General features: G+C 37.6%; 1 protein-coding gene across 4 annotated transcripts in view; it reads right to left on the bottom strand.

Moving 5' to 3' along the window:
* The window catches only part of NLRP3 (NLR family pyrin domain containing 3), a 54,286-nt gene that overhangs the window by 16,773 nt on the left and 15,067 nt on the right, over positions 1-22,446 (bottom strand). The gene's annotated exons all lie outside the window — the stretch shown is intronic.

Below are 22,446 nucleotides of genomic sequence, written 5' to 3' on the forward strand. Positions count from 1 at the left end.
CAAATTTTTAGAAAGGTATAACCTTCCAAGACTGAACTAGGAAGAAATAGAAAATATGAACTGACCAGTCACAAGTAATGAAATTGAAGCTGTGATTAAAAATCTTCCAACAAACAAAAGTCCTGGACCACATGGCTTCAAGGGTGAATCTATCAAACATTTAGAGAAAAGCTAACACCCATCCTGCTCAAACTCTTCCAAAAAATTGTGGAGGAAGGAACACTCCCAAATTCATTCTATGAGGCCACCATCACCCTGATACCAAAACCAGACAAAGATACTACAAAAAAAGAAAATTACAGACCAATATCACTGCTGATTACAGATGCAAAAATCCTCAACACAATACTAGCAAACAGAATCCAACAACACATTAAAAGGATCATACACCACGATCAAGTGGGATTTATCCCAGGGATGCAAGGATTCTTCAATATATGCAAATCAATCAATGTGATACACCATATTAACAAATTGAAGAATAAAAACCATATAATCATCTCAATAGATGCAGAAAAAGATTTTCACAAGATTCAACACTCATTTATGCAAAAAACTCTCCAGAGAGTGGGCATAGAGGGAACCTACCTCAACGTAATAGAGGCCATATATGACAAACCCACAGCCAACATCATTCTCAATGGTGAAAAACTGAAAGCATTTCCTCTAAGATCAGGAACAAGACAAGGATGTCCACTCTCACCACTATTATTCAACATAGTTCTGGAAGTCCTAGCCACGGCAATCAGAGAAGAAAAAGAAATAAAAGGAATACAAATTGGAAAAGAAGAAGTAAAACTGTCACTGTTTGCGGATGACATGATACTATACATAGAGAATCCTAAAACTGCCACCAGAAAACTGCTAGAGCTAATTAATGAATATGGTAAAGTTGCAGGATACAAAATTAATGCACAGAAATTTCTTGCATTCCTATACACTAATGATGAAAAATCTGAAAGAGAAATTTTGGAAACACTCCCATTTACGATTGCAACAAAAAGAATAAAATACCTAGGAATAAACCTACCTAGGGAGACAAAAGACCTGTATGCAGAAAACTATAAGACACTGATGAAAGAAATTAAAGATGATACCAACAGATGGAGAGATATACCATGTTCTTGGATTGGAAGAATCAACATTGTGAAAATGAGTATACTACCCAAAGCAATCTACAGATTCAATGCAATCCCTATCAAATTACCAATGGCATTTTTTACGGAGCTAGAACAAATCATCTTAAAATTTGTATGGAGACACAAAAGACCCCGAATAGCCAAAGCAGTCTTGAGGCAAAAAAATGGAGCTGGAGGAATCAGACTCCCTGACTTCAGACTATACTACAAAGCTACAGTAATCAAGACAATATGGTACTAGCACAAAAACAGAAACATAGATCAATGGAACAAGATAGAAAGCCCACAGATAAACCCATGCACCTATGGTTAACTAATCTATGACAAAGGAGGCAAGGATATACAATGGAGAAAAGACAGCCTCTTCAATAAGTGGTGCTGGGAAAACTGGACAGCTACATGTAAAAGAATGAAATTAGAACACTCCCTAACACCATACACAAAAATAAACTCAAAATGGATTAGAAACCTAAATGTAAGACTGGACACTATAAAACTCTCAGAGGAAAACATAGGAAGAACACTCTTTGACATAAATCACAGCAAGATCCTTTTTGATCCACCTCCTAGAGTAATGGAGATAAAAACAAAAATAAACAAATGGGACCTAATGAAGTTTAAAAGCTCTTGCACAGCAAAGGAAACCAAAAACAAGACGAAAAGACAACCCTCAGAATGGGAGAAAATATTTGCAAACGAATCAACGGACAAAGGATTAATCTCCAAAATATATAAACAGCTCATGCAGCTCAATATTAAAAAAACAAACAACCCAATCCAAAAATGGGCAGAAGACCTAAATAGACATTTCTCCAAAGAAGACATACAGATGGCCAAGAAGCACATGAAAAGCTGCCCAACATCACTAATTATTAGATAAATGCAAATCAAAACTACAATGAGGTATCACCTTACACCAGTTAGAATGGGCTTCATCAGAAAATCTTCAAACAACAAATGCTGGAGAGGGTGTGGAGAAAAGGGAACCATGTTGTACTGTTGGTGGGAATGTAAATTGATACAGCCACTATGGAGAACAGTATGTAGGTTCCTTAAAAAACTAAAAATAGAATTACCATATGATCCAGCAATCCTCCTACTGGCCATATACCCAGAGAAAACCACAATTCAAAAAGACACATGCACCCCAATGTTCATTGCAGCACTATTTACAATAGCCAGGTCATGGAAGCAAACTAAATGCCCATCAACAGACGAATGGATAAAGAAGATGTGGTACATATATGCAATGGAATATTACTCAGCCATAAAAAGTAACGACATTGGGTCATTTGTTGAGACGTGGATGGATCTAGAGACAGTCATACAGAGTGAAGTAAGTCAGAAAGAGAAAAACAAATATCGTATATTCACGCATGTATGTGGAACCTAGAAAAATGGTACAGATGAACTAGTTTTCAGGGCAGAAATTGAGACAAGGCAGATGTAGAGAACAAACGTATGGACACCAAGGGGGGAAAGCTGTGGGGTGGTGGGGGGAGTGGTTTGATGAATTGGGCGATTGGGATTGACATGTATACACTGATGAGTATAAAATTGATGACTAATAAGAACCTGCTGTATAAAGAAAAAAAAAACAAAAACCTGAGCCTAGGGAGTTAGGGGAGGGATGGAGTGGGATGTTGGGGTTAGCAGATGTAAGCTATTATATATGGAATGGCTAAACCACAAGGTCCTACTGTATAGCACAGGGAACTATATTCAGTATCCTATGATAAACCATAAAAAAAAAAAAGTAGCAGAGTGATGGAAATTCCAAGAAGGAACCAAAAAGGAAAGCTAGAGATTAAAACAACAACAACAACAACAACAAAAACCCCAAAAATAATAACAGTGTAACAGAAAAGAAGAATGCCTTTGATGGGATTATTAGTAGACTGGACATAGCTGAGAAAAGAATCTCTGAGCTTGAGGATATCTTAATAGGAAGCTCTAGAACTGAAAAGTGAACAGAAAAAAAGGATGGAAAAAAACCCCCAGAATATCCAAAAACTGTGGAATAACTATAAAAGTTGCCATATGAGTGTAACAGACACATAATGGAAATACCAGAAGGAGAGGAGAATGGAACAGAAGAATTACAGGAAACAAATATGACCAAGAATTTTCACTAAGTTAATGTCAGATGCCAAATCACAGATCCAGAGAACGCCAAGCAATATAGATACCAAAAAAAATGGAAAAAAAGAAAAGAAAAAAAAAAAAAAAACTACGGCTAGGCATATCATTTTCAGAACACAAAAAATCAAAGGTAAAGGAAAAATCCTGAATGAAGCCAGAGGGGAGAATATACTTTTTCTGTTTAGGAGCAAAGATAAGAATTACAACTGACTTATTCTCAGAAATCATGCAAACAAGAAAAGAATGGAGTGAAATATTTAGTGTTGAGAGAAAAAAAAATCCTAGAATTCTGAACCCTGTGAAAGTAGCCTTCAAAACTGAATATTATTCAGCCTTTGTTCCTCAGACAAACAAAACTTGAGGGAATTTGTCACCAATAGAACACCTTGCAAGAAATGAAATGTTACTTTAAAAAGTTCTTTAGAGAGAAGGAAAATAATATATGTCAGATGTGCATAAAGAAAGGAAGAGCACCAGAGAAGGAACAAGTGAAGGTTAAATAAAAACTTTTATTTTTCTTATTCTTAATTGATCAAACAGATAACATCATGGTCAAAATAATAGCAACAATGTATTCAATGATTTATATTTATGTGTATATATATGCTTATATATAAATTGAATGAATGACAGCAATTATACAAGGGACAGAAAGGAGGAATTAGGATTACTTTGTTATTATAAGGTATTCATACTGTGAAGTGGCATAAGGTTATTTGAAAGTAGACAGATTAGTTGTAAATATGTATTCCAAACTCTGGAGCAACCACTAAGAAAACTTTTTTGAAAGTAAAATGGAGGGAATCCTGGCTGTCCAGTGGTTAGGACTCAGCACTTTCACTGCCATGGGCCCAGTTCAATCCCTGGTCAGAAAGCAAAGATCCTGTAAATCGGGCAGCACAGCCAAAAAAATAAAGTATGACGGATGTGCTAAGAAAAGAGACAAAATGGAATTATATTAAAGGTCCAGTTAAAGTCACAAAAGGCAGAAAAAGAGATGAAGACAAAAATAAGATAAAAGAACAAGAGCAATAAATGGAAAATGGGAACAAATATGAGATATTAATCCAACAATGTCAATAATTAACTTATCAATGATCTAAATAAATCGATTAAAAGGCAGGTATCAGAGAGTGAACAAACAATAAGACCCAACTGTTTATTGTCTACAAGAAATCCACTTTAGGACTTCCCTGGTGGCGCAGTGGTTAAGAATCCACCTGCCAACGCAGGGGACACGGGTTCGAGCCCTGGTCTGGGAAGATCCTACATGCTGCGGAGCAACTAAGCCCATGCACCACAACTACTGAGCCTGCACTCTAGAGACCACGAGCCACAACTACTGAGCCCATGTGCCACAGCTACTGAAGCCCATGCACCTAGAGCCCGTGCTCTGCAACAAGAGAAGCCACTGCAATGAGAAGCCCGCACACTGCACCAAAGAGTAGCCCCCACTCACCACAACTAGAGAAAGCCTGTGCATAGCAACGAAGACCCAAGGCAGCCAAAAATAAATAAATAAATAAATAAATAGAAATCCACTTTAAATATAAACACATACAGATTAAAATTACAGGAATGGAAACAATGTTTTAAAAAAATAAGTGTAAAGGGATAGAGAAAGATATAGCATGCTAACACTAATCAAAAAAAAAGCAGAGGATATGTGGCATAGGTGATAGATAGATGATAGATAGATAGATAGATAGATAGATAGATAGATAGATAGATAGATAGATAGATAGATATACATATACATATATGCAATGGAATATTATTCATCCTTAAAAAAGAAGGAAATCCTGCCATTTGTGACATGAATGAACCCAGAGGACATTATGCTAAGTGATTTAAGCCAAAGAGAGAAAGACAAATACCATGTAATCTCACCTATATGTGGAATCAAAAACAAAAAACAAAAAAACAAAAACCCCACCAAACTCATAGTTAACAGAGTAGAATGGGGGTTACCAAAGGTTGGGGGGATGGGGGAAAAAGGGAGATATTGATAAAAGAATATAAACTTTCAATTATAAGTTCTGAAGACTGAATGTACAGCTTGGTGACTGTACATTCACCAAGTTAATATGTTGTATATTTGATATTTGCTAAGAGTAGATTCAAGTGCTCTCACCACACACAGACAAAAAAGTGACAACGTGATGGGTATGTTAATTAGCTTGTTTGTGGAAATTAGTTCACAATGTATACATATATTAAAACGTCATGTGGTACATATTAAATATATATGACTTTTATTGGTCAATCATACCTCGATAAAGCTTGAAAATGTTTTTAATTTAAAAATAAAGCAGGAGTATCTATATTAATTTCAGACAGAGCAGCCTGCAGAGCAATGAAAGTTATTAAGGATAAAGAGGGACATTATATGATGTTTATATTGGTCAATTTTCCAAGAAGACATAACAATTCTTAACATATGTGTGCCTAAAAAAAGTCAAAATATGTGAGGCAAAAACCGATAGAACTGCAAGGAGAAAAAATATATGTATCTATAACACATTGTTGGAGACTTTAACACCCCTCTATCGGAAACTAACAGATCCAGCAGGCAGAAAATCAGTAAGGACATAGTTGAACTCAGCAATTCTATCAATGAACTGAAAATAATTGACATCTATGTGTGGTTGCCAAGGGGGAGTGGGAGTAGGGGAGGGAGGGATTGGGAGTTTTGGATTAGCAGATGCAAACTATTATATTTAGAATGGATAAACAACAAGGTCCCACTGTATAGCACGGGGAACTATATTCAATATCCTGTGATAAACCATAATGGAAAAGAGTATATATGTATATATCTGAATCACTTTGCTGTACAGCAGAAATTAACACAACACTGTAAATCAACTATACTTCAAAAAAATAAATTTTAAAAAATTGACATCTATGGACTACTTCATCCAACAACAGAGGACTACACATTCTTCTCAGGCTCACATGTAACATTCACCAAGATAGACCACATTCTGTGTCATAAAACATATCTTAACAAGTTTAAAAAACAAATCAGACTGCAATCAAATGAAACTAGAAATAAATAACAGAAAGATAGCTGGAAAATTCTAAAATACATGGACACTAAACAACACACTTCTTTTTTCTTTCCATGTTAATTACTGTGTTTTAATTATGGCATCTTCCCCTTTACCAGAATATTTATGAATTATTCTTTGTGTAATCCCAAGGTACATTATTAATGCAAATCAAAGGACAGGTTAGTTATAAATATTAATGACCCAGGCAAAGTAACTTTTGGCATGGAATTTCATAACACAGTCAGTTTTCTAAACAACACACTTCTAAATAAAACATGGATCAAGGAAGAAATCTCAAAGAAATTTTAAAATATTTTAAACTAAATGAAAATAAAAACACAACTTAAAATTTGTGCGATGCAGCAAAAGCAGTGCTTAGATGGAAATTTATAGCAAGGGATGCATATATTAGTAAAAAATAAAAATCTAAAATCAATCATCTAAGCTTCCACCTTAGGAAACTAGAAGAAGAAGAGCAAGTTAAATTCAAAGTAAGCAGAAGAAAAGCAATAAAAATTAGAGCAGGAATCAATGAAATTGAAAACAAATTCATATCAAGAAAATCAATGAGGGCTTCCCTGGTGGCACAGTGGTTAAGAATCTGCCTGCCAATGCAGGGGACACGGGTTTGAGCCCTGGCCTGGGAAGATCCCATGTGCCGTGGAGCAAATAAGCCCATGCACCACAAGTACTGAGCCTCCACTCTGGAGCCTGCAAACCACAACGACTGACCCCATGCCACAACTACTGAAGCCCATGCGCCTAGAGCCCATGCTCTGCAACAAGGGAAGCCACTGCAATGAAAAGCCCATGCACCGCAACGAAGAGTAGCCCCTGCTTGCCTCAACTAGAGAAAGCCCACACACAGCAACAAAGACCCAACACAGCCAAAAATAAATAAATTAATTAATTAATTAATTAATTTTTTAAAAAAAGAAAATCAATGAATCTTGGGCTTTCCTTGTGGTGCAGTGGTTAAGAATCTGCCTGCCAATGCAGGGGACACAGGTTCGAGCCCTGGTCCGGGAAGATCCCACATGCTGTGGAGCAACTAAGTCCGTGTGCCCGAACTACTGAGCCTGCACTCTAGAGCCCGTGAGCCACAACTACTGAAGCCCGCGTACCTAGAACTGGTGCTCCGCAACAAGAGAAATCACTGCAATGAGAGGCCCGTGCACCGCAAGGAAGAGCAGCCCCCACTCACCACAACTTGAGAAAGCCAACGCACAACAACGAAGACCCAATGCAGACAAAAATAATTAAAAAAAAAAAAAAAGGAAAAAAGAAAATCAATGAATCCAAAAACAGACCTCCTGAAAAGATCAATAAAATTGATAAATTTCTAGCCAGGCTAATGAAGAAAAACAAAGAGAAAGGACACAAATTACTAATATCAGAAATGAAAGAAGGGAAATCTCTACAGTTCCCCAAAATATTAAAAGGATAAGAAAGGAGTCCTACAAACAATTCTATGTGCACATATTTTATAAGTTAGATGAAATGAACCAATCCTTTAAGGACAAAATTTGCCAAAACTTAAACAAGAAGAAATAGTCTGAATAGAACTTTATCTATTAAAGAAATTGAATCAATAATTAACAAATTTCCAAAAGAGAAAGTACTAGACACAAATGGTTTCACTGATGAATTCTAACAAATGTTTAAGGAAGAAATTTTACCAATCCTCTACAACTTCTTTCAGAAGAGAGAAGCAAAGGGAACATTTCCAAACTCATTCTATGAAGCCAGCATTATAAATATCTCTTATGACCAAAGGTGCAAAAATCCTCAACAGAATATTACCAAATTGAATCCAACAATGTATAAAAATTTATATACCATGATCACATGGAATTTATCCCAGATATTCAAGACTGAATCAACATTTGAAAATCAATTAATATAATCCATCACATCAACAGAATATAGAAAAATTGCATGATCATATCAATAGATACAGAAAAAGCATTTGACAAAATCCAACACCCATTCATGATAAAAGTACTCAGCAAACTAGGAATGAGGGAAACTTCCTGGACTTGTTTTAAAAAATCTACAAAAAATCCTACTGGTAACAGCATACTTAAAGGTAAGGAACTTGAAGTTTTCCCACTAAGATTAGGAAAAAGACAAGGATGTCCCCTCTCACCACTCCTTTTCTTCATCATAGTAGAAATCCTAGCTAATGCGATAAGACAGCAAAAGGAAAAAATAATAAAAGGTATACAGATTGGGAAGAAAAAATAAAGCTGTGTTCACAGAGGACATGATCTTCCATATAGAAAATCTGAAAGAACTGAAAAAAACTCTTACAATGAAAAAGCAATTTCAGCATGGTTGCAGGATATAAGGTTATGAGGACACAGGGAGGGGGAAGGGTAAGCTGGGATGAAGTGAGAGAGTAACACCGACACATATACACTACCAAATGTAAAACAGATAGCTAGTGGGAAGCAGCTGCATAACACAGGGAGATCAGCTTGATACCCTGTGACCATGTAGAGGGGTGGGATAGGGAGGGTGGGAGGGAGGCACAAGAGGAAGGGGATATGGGGATACATGTATACATATAGCTGGTTCAGTTTTGTTATACAGCAGAAACACAATATTGTAAAGCAATTATACTCCAATAAAGATGTTAAAAAATGTGATATATATATATATATATAATGAAATACAACCCATCCATAAAAATAGAATGAAATAGCGACCTGGTGGTGCAGTGGTTAAGAATCCGCCTGCCAATGTGGGGACATGGGTTCAATCCCTGGTCCAGGTAGATTCAACCTGCCACGGAGCAACTAAGCCTGTGGGCCACAACTACTGAGCCTGCACTCTAGAGCACATGGGCCACAACTATGAGCCCATGTGCCACAACTACTGAAGTCCACATGCCTAGAGCCCGTGCTCCACAACAAGAGAAGCCACCGCAATGAGAAACCCATGCACCTCATCAAAGAGTAGCCCCACTCACCGCAACTAGAGAAAGCCCACACGCAGCAACGAAGACCCAATGCAGCCAAAAATAAAAAAAATAAAGAATGAAATAATGCCATTTGCAACAACAGGGATTGAACTAGAGATTGTCATACTATGTGAAGTAACTCAGAAAAAGAAAGACAAATACCATATGATATCATTTACATGTGGAATCTAAAATATGACACAAATGAACTTATCTATGAAACAGAAATGGACTCACAGACATAGAGGATAGACTTATGGTTGCCAAGGGGGGGGTTGGGGGATGGAGTGGAAGTTTGGGGTTAGCAGTTGCAAACTGCTATCTATGGAATGGATGGACAATGGGGTCTTACTGTATGGCACAGGGAACTATGGTCAGTATCTTGGGACAAACCATAATGGAAAAGAATATTGCAAAAAGAATGTATATATAAATATATGTATAACTGAATCACTTTGCTGTGCAGCAGAAATAAACACAACATTGTAAATCAACTATTTTAAAAAAAGATGTGGTACATATATACAATGGAATATTACCCAGCCATAAAAAAAGAATGAAACAATGCTATTTGCAGCAACATGGAGGGATATGGAAATTATCATACTAAGTGAAGTAAGTCAGACAGAGAAAGACAAATATCATATGATATCATTTATATGTGGACTCAAAAGAAAAAAATGATACAAATGAACTTATTCACAAAACAGAAACAGACTCACAGACTTGGGAAACAAACTCATGGTTAACAAAGGGGAAATGTGGGGAGAGGGGAGGGATAAATTAGGATTTGGGGATTAACATATACACACCACTATATATAAAATAGATAATCAACAAGGACCTACTGTATAGCACAGGGAGCTCTACTCAATATTCTGTAATAACCTATATGAGAAAAGAATCTGAAAAAGAATGGATATATGAATATGTATAACTGAATCACTTAGCTGAACACCTGAAGCTAACACAACATTGTAAATCAACTATACTCTAATATAAAATAAAATTTTAATTAAAAAAAATCCATCCCTTTCCTATACTAGCAACTAACTAGTAGAATTTGAAATAAAACACAATACCATTTATATTAGCACCCAAAAAACTGAAACATCTTAACCGAGCAGGACCCTATGAGGCCTTCCCAGAATAGACCTACACCCATGTCCTCCACCTGCCTTTTGTCTGAAGAAAAACTTTAGTCAAAGAATAAATTTAATCAGAGAAGTGAGAAAATGCAGAAAGAAAGGAAAACAGTCAAGCAAGACAAAATAATAATACTTTAGTCATTAAACAAAGTCAAGGACCTTTAGTTCTTCCTCAAGGACTATAGATAATATTCTGAGCCATGCCCTTTGAGCTGTTTTGCAGAAACTGAAACCCCCACCAGGTGGAAGAAGTTAATTGTATGCTGCCCACAAGTGCGTAGACCCCAGACCATTTGGAACCAGAAGGTTGATGATGCTGACTCTTGATTACCTCACCACCAACCAATCAGAAGAATGTCCACAAGCTGACCACGCCCTGCTCCTTGAACACTATAAGGCTCCTTACTACACCCTCCAGGGTGGGACTCACAGTTCTGAGGGCATTAGCACACTGTGGCCCCCTTTGCCTGGCAAAGCAATAAAACTATTCTTTTCTACTTCATCCAAAACTCTGTGTCCACATTTCTATTCGGTGCAGGTGAACAGAGGCCAAATTTCGGCAACAATACTTAGGTATAAATCTAACAAAATATGTATAAGATCTACATAAGGAAAACTACAAAAGCCTGATAAAAGAAATCAAAGAACTACATATATGGACATATATTTCATGTTCATGGATAGGAAGACTCAATGTTGTCAAGATGTCAGTTCTGCCCAACGTGATCTATAGATTCAATGCAGTCCCAATAAACTTCCCAGCAAGATTTTGTGTGTGTGTGGATATTGACAAAATGATTCTAAAGTTTATATGTAGAAGCAAAAGACCCAGAATAGCCAACAAAATAGTGAAGGAGAAGAACAAAGTTGGAGGACTGACACTATTCAGCTCAATGACTTACTGTAAAATAACAGTAATGAGGACAAAAGAATAGGCAAATTGATCAATGGAACAGAATAGAGAGCCCAGAAATAGAGGAACATAAATATAGTCAACTTATCTTTGACAAAGGAGCAAGGGCAAAGATAAGTCCTTTCAACAAATGGTGCTGGCCAGCTAGACATCCACATACAAAAACATGAATCCAGACACTCATACCCTTCACAAAAATAACACAAAAAATTAACTCAAAACAGACCTAAAGGTAAAACACAAAACTATAAAACTCCTAGAAGATAACATAGGAGAAAATCTGGAGGACTTTGGGTTTGGCAATGACTTTAGTTTGGTGATGACCAAACTCATGATCCAAGAAATAAATAATTGATAAGTTGGACTTTATCAAAATTAAAATTTTCTTCTCTGGGAAAGACACTGTCAAGAGAATAAAGAGACAAGCTACACTGGGAGAAAATATTTGCAAAAGATATATCTGATAAAGGACTGTTATCCAAAATATACAGAGAACACTTAAAACCCAACAGTAAGAAAAGAAAAAATCCAGTCAAAAAATGGGCTAAATGCCTTAACAGACACCTTATCAAAGAGGATATACAGATGGCAAATAAACTTATGAAAATATGCTCCACATCATATGTCATCAATGAAATGCAAATTAAAACAACAATGAGATACCACCACATACATATCAGAATAGCCAAAGTCTGGTACACTGAAAACACCAAATACTGGCAATGATATGGAGCAATAGGAACTCTCATTCATTGGTGGTGGGAATGCAAAATTTTATATCCACTTTGGAAGACAGTTTTTCAGTTTCTTACAAAACTAAACATTTGTTACTATGTGATCCAGCAATATCACTCCTTGGTATTTACCCAAAGGAGTTGAAAACTTATGTCCATGCAAAAGCCTGTACACAGATGTTTATGGAAGCTTTATTCATAATTATCAAAACTTGGAAGCAACCAAGATATCCTTCATTAGGTGAATGGATAAATAAACTGGTACACCCAGACAATGGAATACTAGTCAGTGCTATAAAGAAATGGCAAAAACTTAAATACATATTACTAAATAAAACAAGCCAATCTGAAAAGGCTACATATTGTATGATTCCAACTGTATGACATTCTGTTTAAGGCAAAATTATGAAGACAGTAAAAAGATCAGTGGTTACCAGGGATTAGAGGTGAGGGTGGGATGAATAGACCAAGCATGGAGGATTTGGGGGGCAGTAAACCTCCTCTCTATGTTACTACAATAGTAGATACATATCATTATACAATTTTCCAAACCCACAGAGCATACCAAATGAAGAGTGAACCTAATGTAAACTATGAACGTTGGGTGATTATGATATGTCAGTGTAGGTTCGTCAGTTGTAACAAATATACGACTCTGGGGGGTGATGGTGATAATGGGGGAGATTATGCATATGTGAGGTAGGGGGCATATGGGAAATCTCTGTATCTTCCTCTCAATCTTGCTGTGTATCTAATTCCCCTCTAAAAAATGTCTATTTAAAAAGAAAAAAGCACAAGAGCAATATCTAGGTTTAAGATCTGTTTGGGGAGCCACCTGTATACAGGTTGTTTTCAAAGCTGAGGGGCATATGAGAGTTCCCAGAGAGTGTAGAAACATTTAGTGAAAAAGAAAACCAATGGTGAAATCCCCAGACCACAGGAAGAGAAGTCAATGCAGAATCCAGAGGAGCAGAAGCTATAAAATTAGCAGGAAAAACTGAGCAGTGCCCTAAAAACAAGAAAGAAGGGTTTCAAGGAGGAGATGATGAACAGAATTAAAGGCAACAGATTTCAACTAGAATTAGGACTGAGGAGAATCTACAAGAGTCAGAAACAGGATCACTGAGGGTCAACTGAGAGTTTATGCTCTGAGCCTCTTCACTTCTTTTTACTTTGTGTGGAGTGTTTTCCCCTGGCTTCTTCATTGCTCTCACCCTCAGTTTATTTAGTACCCAATCCCATGTCATCTGCATGAGAGGCATTTACTGAACACTTGGGCAAGGAAGCAGTCCTCATTGTCACTCCAGTTTTTATTATACCACTTATATATATTGTACATTGCTTTGCTTGTCTATTGTCTAGTGTTTATCACCCACTATAAGAATGTTTGTGAAACCCGGGTCTTGGTTTGTTTTACTCACTGCTACTATCAACACCCACAACTGAGCCCCCAGAGTACCTGGAAAATAAAGGGGCTAAATCATATCTGTTGTACAAACCAAGAATAGCAGAAGCCAAATTGCTGAGATAGAGTAATGATATAAGGGAAGGAAATGAAGGCATTGAATATAGACTTTTTTTGGTAAAGAGTTTGGCAATATCTGAGGATGGGCCACTGGGACAGGCCCAAGGAGGTAACAGAGCTTTGTGAACATCTATGGGTTTTAATTATGGATTAACAGATTATTCCTCAGTAAAGACACTTCCTGCTGTATTTGGTGCTGATCTGGTTGGTATTTCTGTCAGTAACATTAATGAAGACAGTTTGCTTGTTATATGTCTAGGTAATACTGACAGGATCATGATTCAAAAATGCCTAGACAGCTCTCTCACCTGCCCGCTTGCATCTCTTACAAGCGTCCTACATTAATAAATCTACTTCTTGCCTATCAATGTGCCTCTCGCTGAAGTCCTTCTGTGTTGAGACACAAAGAACCTGAGCCTCAATAAGTCCAGCACAGAGATTTCTTCAAGATGGCAGAGTAGAAGGACGTGCGCTCACTCCCTCTTGCGAGAGCACCAGAATCACAGCTAACTGCTGAACAATCATGGACAGGAAGACACTGAAACTCACCAAAAAAGATACCCTACATCCAAAGACAAAGGAGAAGCCGCAATGAGATGGTAGGAGGGGCACAATCACAATAAAATTAAATCCCATAACCACTGGGTGGGTGACTCACAAACTGGAGAACAATTATACCACAGAAGTCCACCCACTGGAGTGAAGGTTCTGAACCCCACATCAGGCTTCCCAACCTGGGGGTCCAGAAATGGGAGGAGGAATTCCCGGGGAATCAGGCTTTGAAGGCTAGTGGGATTTGATTGCAGGACTTAACAGGACTGGGGGAAACAGAGATTCCACTCTTGGAGGGCACACACAAAGTAGTGTGCACATCAGGACCCAAGGGGAAGGAGCAGTGACCCCATAGGAGACTGAACCAGACCTACCTGCTAGTGTTGGAGGGCCTCCTGCAGAGGCGGGGTGGGGTGGCTGTGGCTCACCGTGAGGACAAGGACACTGGCAGCAGAAGTTCTGGGATGTACTCCTTGGCGTGAGCCCTCCCAGAGTCCACCATTAGCCCCACCAAAGAGCCTGTAGCCTCCGGTGCTGGGTTGCCTCAGGCCAAACAACCAACAGGGAGGGAACACAGCCCCACTCATCAGCAGACAAATGGATTAAAGTTTTACTGAGCTCTGTCCACCAGAGCAACACCCAGCTCTACCCACCACCAGTCCCTCCCATCAGGAAGCTTGCACAAACCTCTTAGAGAGCCTCATCCACCAGAGGGCAGACAGCAGAAGCAAGAAGAGCTACAATCTTGCAGCCTGTGGAATGAAAACCACATTCACATAAAGACAGACAAAATGAAAAGGCAGAGGACTATGTAGCAGATGAAGGAACAAGATAAAACCCCAGAAAAACAACTAAATGAAGAGGAGATAGGCAACCTTCCAGAAAAAGTATTCAGAATAATGATAGTGAAGATGATCCAGGACGTCAGAAAAAGAATGGAGGCAAAGATCGAGAAGATGCAAGAAATGTTTAACAAAGACCCAGAAGAATTAAAGAACAACGACCTAGAAGGATTAAAGAACAAACAAACAGAGATGAACAATACAATAACTGAAATGAAAAACACACTAGAAGGAATCAATAGCAGAATAACAGAGGCAGAAGGATGGATAAGTGACCTGGAAGACAGAATGGTGGAATTCACTGCTGCAGAACAGAATAAAGAAAACAGAATAAAAAGAAATGAAGACAGCCTAAGAGACCTCTGGGACAACATTAAATGCAACAAGATTCACATTATAGGGGTCCCAGAAGGAGAAGAGAGAGAGATATGACCTGAGAAAATACTTGAAGAGATTATAGTCAAAAACTTCCCTAACATGGGAAAGGAAATAGCCACCCAAGTCCAGGAAGTGCAGAGAGTCCCAGGCAGGATAAACCCAAGGAGAAACTTGCTGAGACACATAGTAATCAAATTGACAAAAATTAAAGACAAAGAAAAATTATTAAAAGCAGTAAGTGAAAAATGACAAATAACATACAAGGGAACTCCCATAAGGTTAACAGCTGATTTCTCAGCAGAAACTCTACAAGCCAGAAGGGAGTGGCATGATATATTTAAAGTGATGAAAGGGAAGAATCTACAACCAAGATTACTCTACTGGCAAGGAACTCATTCAGATTTGATGGAGAAATCAAAAGCTTTACAAACAAGAAAAAGCTAAGAGGATTCAGCACCACCAAACTAGCTCTACAACAAATGCTAAAGGAACTTCTCCAAGTGGGAAACACAAGAGAAGAAAAGCACCTACAAAAACTAACCCAAAACTATTAGAAAATGGTAATAATAACATACATATAATTACCTTAAATGTGAATGGATTAAATGCTCCAACCAAAAGACACAGGCTTGCTGAATGGATACAAAAACAAGACCCATATATATGCTGTCTACAAGAGACACACCTCAGACCTAGGGACACATACAGACTGAAAGTGAGGGGATGGAAAAAGATATTCCATGCAAATGGAAATGAAAAGAAAGCTGGAGTAGCAATACTCATATCAGATAAAATAGCCTTTAAAATAAAGAATGTTACAAGAGACAAGAAATGATACTACATAATGATCAAGGGATCAATCCCAGAAGAAGATATAACAATTACAAATATATATGCACCCAACATAGGAGTACCTCAATACATAAGGCAAATGCAAAAAACAGTTATAAAAGAGGAAATCGACAGTAACACAATAATAGTGGGGGACTTTAACAGCTCACTTACACCAATGGACAGATCATCGAGACAGAAAATTAATAAGGAAACACAGGCGTTAAATGATGCAATAGACCAGATAGATTTAATTGATATTTATAAGACATTCCATCTGAAAAGAGCAGATTACAATTTCTTCTCAAGTGCATATAGAACATTTTCCAGGATAGATCACATCTTGGGTCACAAATCAAGCCTCAGTAAATTTAAGAAAATTGAAATCATATCAAGCATCTTTTCCGACCACAACGCTATGAGATTAGGAATAAATTATAGGGAAAAAAAACATAAAAAACACATAAACATGGAGGCTAAAGAATACACTACTAAATAACCAAGAGATCATTGAAGAAATCAAAGAGGAAATCGAAAAATACCTAGAGAAAAATGACAACGAAAACACGATGATCCAAAGCTATGGGTTGCAGCAAAAGCAGTTCTAAGATGGAAGTTTATAGCAATACAATCCTAACTCAAGAAACAAGAAAAATCTCAAATAAACAATCTAACCTTACACCTAAAGGAACTAGAAAAAGAAACCCAAAACCCAAAATTAGTAGAAGGAAAGAAATCATAAAGATCAGAGCAGAAATAAATGAAATAGAAACAAAGAAAACAGTAGCAAAGATAAATAAAACTAAAAGCTGGTTCTTTGAGAAGATAAGCAAAATTGATAAACTTTTAGTCAGACTCATCACGAAAAAGAGGGAGAGGACTCAAATCAATAAAATTAGAAATGAAAAAGGAGAAGTTACAACAGACACTGCAGAAATACAAAGCATCCTAAGAGACTACTACAAGCAACTCTATGCCAATAAGATGGACAACCTGGAAGAAATGGACAAATTCTTAGAAAGGTATAACCTTCTGAGACTGAACCAGGAAGAAAAATAAAATATGAACAGACCAATCACAAGGAATGAAATTGAAGCTGTGATTAAAAATCTTCCAACAAACAAAAGTTGAGGACCAGATGGCTTCACGGGTGAATTCTTTCAAACATTTAGAGGAGAGCTAACACCCATCCTTCTCAAACTCTTTCAAAAAATTGCAGAGGAAGGAACACTCCTGAACTCATTCTATGAGGCCACCATCACCCTGATACCAAAACCAGACAAAGATACTACAAAAAAAAGAAAATTACAAACTAATATCACTGATATATATAGATGCAAAAATCCTCAACAAAATACTAGCAAACAGAATCCAACAACACATTAAAAGGATCATACACCATGGTCAAGTGAGATTTATCCCAGGGATGTAAGGATTCTTCAATATACACAAATCAAGCAATCTGATACACCATATTAACAAATTGAAGAATAAAAACCATATGATCATCTCAATAGATGCAGAAAAAGCTTTTCACAAGATTCAACACTCATTTATGCAAAAAACTCTCCAGAAAGTGGGCATAGAGGGAACCTACCTCAACATAATAGAGGCCATATATGACAAACCCACAGCAAACATCATTCTCAATGGTGAAAAACTGAAAGCATTTCCTCTAAGATCAGGAACAAGACAAGGATGTCCACTCTCACCACTATTATTCAACATAGTTTTGGAAGTCCTAGCCATGGCAATCAAAGAAGAAAAAATAATGAAAGGAATACAAATTGGAAAAGAAGAAGTGAAACTGTCACTGTTCGCAGATGATATGATACTGTACATAGATAATCCTGAAGATGCCACCAGAAAACTACTAGAGCTAATCCATGAATTTGGTAAAGTTGCAGGACACAAAATTAATGCACAGAAATCTCTTGCATTCCTATACACTAACAATGAAAGATCAGAAAGAGAAATTAAGGAAACAATCCCATTCACCATTGCAACAAAAAAATAAAATACCTAGGAATAAACCTACTTAAGGAGGTAAAACACTTGTACTCAGAAAACTATAAGGCACTGATGAAAGAAATCAAATATGACACAAACAGATCAAGAGATATACCATGTTCTTGGATTGGAAGAATAATACTGTGAAAATGACTATACTACCCAAAGCAATCTACAGATTCAATTCAATCCCTATCAAATTACCAATGGCATTTTTACAGAACTAGAACAAAAAATCTTAAAATTTGTATGGAGACACAAAAGACCCCTTATAGCCATAGCCATCTTGAGGAGAAAAAATGGAGCTGGAGGAATCAGACTCCCTGACTTCAGACTATACTACAAAGCTACAGTAATCAAGACAATATGGTACTGGCACAAAAACAGAAATATAGATGAATGGAACAGGATAGAAAGCCCAGAGATAAACCCACACACCTATGGTCAACTAATCTATGACAAAGGTGGCAGGGATATACAATGGAGAAAAGACAGTCTCTTCAATAAGTGGTGCTGGGAAAACTGGACAGCTACATGTAAAAGAATGAAATTAGAACACTCCCTAACACCATACACAAAAATAAACTCAAAATGGATGAAAGACCTAAATGTAAGACCAGACACTATAAAACTCTTAGAGGAAAACATAGGAAGAACAAACACTCTTTGACATAAATCACAGCAACATATTTTTTGACCCACCACCCAGAGTATTGGAAATTAAAACAAAAATAAACAAATGGGACCTAATGAAAGTTAAAAGCTTTTGCACAGCAAAGGAAACTATAAAAAAGATGAAAAGACAATCCTCAGAATGGGAGAAAATATTTGCAAATGAATCAATGGACAAAGGATTAATCTCCAAAATATATAAACAGCTCATGCAACTCAATATTAAAAAAACAAACAACCCAATCCAAAAATGGGCAGAAGACCTAAATAGACATTTCTCCAAAGAAGACATACAGATGGCCAAGAGGCACATGAAAAGCTGCTCAACATCATTAATTATTAGACAAATGCAAATCAAAACTACAGTGAGGTATCACCTTACACCAGTTAGAATGGGCTTCATCAGAAAATCTACAAACAACAAATGCTGGAGAGGGGTGGAGGAAAGGGAACCTTCTTGCACTGTTGGTGGGAATATAAATTGGTACAGCCACTATGGAGAACAGTATGGAGGTTTCTTAAAAAACTGAAAATAGAATTATCTTATGACCCACTACTGGGCATATACCCAGAGAAAACCATAATTCAAAAAGACATATGCACACTAATGTTCACTGCAGCACTATTTGCAATAGCTAGGTCATGGAAGCAACCTAAATGCCCATCGACAGATATATGGATAAAGAAGATGTGGTATATGTATACAATGGAATATTACTGAGCCATAAAAAAACGAATGAAATTGGGTCATTTGTAGAGACGTGAATGGACCTAGAGAATGTCATACAGAGTGAAGTAATTCAGAAATAGAAAAACAAATATCGTATATTAACGCATATATGTGGAATCTAGAAAAATGATACAGATGAACCAGTTTGCAAGGCAGAAATAGAGACACAGATGTAGAGAACAAATGTATGGACACCAAGGGGGGAAAGCAGGGGGGTGGAGGAGGTGGTGGGATGAAGTGGGAGATTGGGATTGACATATATACACTAATATGTATAAAATAGATTACTAATAGGAACCTGCTGTATATTTTAAAAAATTAAATTAAAAAAATGCCTAGAAAATGAGTCAAAAGAAAGATATGAAGAAATTTAACAGACCTAAATGTGAGGTGCCACACAGGTTGGAGAGGGCAAGATATATTGTAGAAGCCTTCTAGAGAGTCTACTAGCAACTCATCATGAAGCAGTGTTGTGCTGGAGTTAAGGGGTGGGTGGTGGGTTACACTGGACTATATCTGCATTGGGTTCCACTGCCTTTAAGCTCTTTGAGCCTCACGTTCTTGTCTTTCAATTGGAGACACTGATATCTACTCAGTGTAGTTTTTATGAGGCCAACTGAGATAACCCATGTAAAGAACACGGAAGAGCAGTGATACACGGTTAAGTGCATATATCAGTGGGTATTTTTGTGGTAGGCACATATATACAATGGAATATTACTCAGCCGTAAAAAGAAACAAAATTGAATTATTTGTAGTGAGATGGATGGACCTAGAGTCTGTCACGCAGAGTGAAGTAAGTCAGAAAGAGAAAAACAAATACTGTATGCTAACACATATATATGGAATCTAAAAAAAAAAAAAATGTTCTGAAGAACCTAGGGGCAGGACAGAAATAAAGACGCAGACGTAGAGAATGGACTTGAGGATGTGGGGAGGGGGAAGGGTAAGCTGGGATGAAGTGAAAGAATGGCATGAACATATATACACTACCAAATGTAAAATAGATAGCTAGTGGGAAGCAGCTGCATAGCACAGGGAGATCAGCTCGGTGCTTTGTGACCACCTAGAGGGGTGGGATAGGGAGGGTGGGACAGAGATGCAAGAGGGAGGAGATATGGGGATATATGTATATGTATAGCTGATTCACTTTGTTATAAAGTAGAAACTAACACACCACTGTAAAGCAATTATACTGCAATAAAGATGTTAAAAAATTTTAAAAAAGAAATATATTTGGTCTTTGTCCCCCATTCCCAGCTCAGAGGTCCTAAAACCCTGGGGATTTCCTGAGTAATAAGAGTGTCTCTTGTTATTCAAAGGAGCCCCTTTTGATCACATCTGAGTTTATGCTAATGAGGTAACTTAAGGTCGGGCCCCTAGATAGGCTCACGATGGGCTGATCATCAGAAAGCCCAAGTGATTAGAAAGTTGGAACTTTCAGCCCCATCCACCAACTTTCAGGAAGGAGAGGGGAGGAAGGCTGGAGATTAAGCTCTATAAAATCTCTTGAACAATGAGATTTGGAGACCTTCTGGGTTGGTGAATATATCCACATTCCAGGAGTGTAAAGCACCCGAACTCCATGGGGATAGAAGCCCCTGGGCTCCAGACCCTACTGTACTTCACCCTATGTGTCTCTTCATCTGATTATTTGTACCCTTTATAAAAAATGTAAACGTAAGTAAAGTATTTCCCTGATTTCTGTGAGTCATTCTAGCAAATTTTCCCACCTGAGTAGGGGATCGTGTGAATCCTCAATTTGTAGCCAAGTCAGAAAGAAGTGTGAGTTATCTGGGGACCCACTACTTGCAACTGATGTCTGACATTGGCAGGGGTTGGTGGAGGCAGTCTTTTTGGACTGAGACCTTAGCTGAAGGGTCTGCAATAACTCTGGGTAGTTAGTGTCAAAATCGAATTGACTTGTAAGACACCCAGTTGGTGTCTGCAGAGAATTGGTTATTGGTGTTAGAAACACCCCCAAAATGTGTATTATTATTGACTGCAGACATCCAGTAGAACTCATGTTCTAATGTGATTGCCAGAAATATAAGGAAATCCCAGGCTTCACCGGTGACATTATAGTGCCCTGCCACAGGAGGTGAAAGTTCCACCAGGCATCTTTAGGAGTATCAGGTTCAGGTCTGGGCATTGCACTTGAAATAGACACATTAACAGACCAACCCTCACCTAGGACAACATAACTAAATAGGTGAAGGTGCTAAACCACATCCTAGTTAAGCGTTTAGAGACATCCAGGCAAAAGATGAGAAGACCTAGAGTGTGAGTGTTGTCTCTGAGGAATTGAGATCAGCATCTCTTAGCAGACCCTGGGGAGCAGAACAAAGACCAATGCACAAAAAACAAAGAAGGGGCTGCATAGAAATAAGAACTGCAGGCAGTGTAGCAATGACTAGCATGCTTAGAAATTTTTACGTGTAAAACGGGTGACTACCCACTTGAATGTCTTAGAAGCAAGTGTTTCGCTGCTTCACTGGGCTGCACAATTCCTAAGCTTTCTTTCAACTCTGAGAATCTCCACTTCTATATGTAATAGAGAAGAACAAATCTGACTCCATATTAGATCTGGTTCTTTTACTTTAACCTTTGTGCTCTGTTGCCTGTGCTTAGTCATGCTTTGCACCTTTGTGTAAGAATGTTGCCTGTAGCCTGAAATATACAGAATAGCCTATTCTCAAGGCTCTGACTTTTAAGAGTCATCCATTTGGAGATACAAAGTTGCAGAACAGAGGGTAACATTTGTCTTGTTGGAGGTTTATGGGAACAGTGTGACCTGACCTACATGGAC

The sequence above is a fragment of the Balaenoptera musculus genome, chromosome 3 (assembly GCF_009873245.2).
Source record: "Balaenoptera musculus isolate JJ_BM4_2016_0621 chromosome 3, mBalMus1.pri.v3, whole genome shotgun sequence".
In the NCBI taxonomy this organism is placed as follows: Eukaryota; Metazoa; Chordata; class Mammalia; order Artiodactyla; family Balaenopteridae; genus Balaenoptera; species Balaenoptera musculus.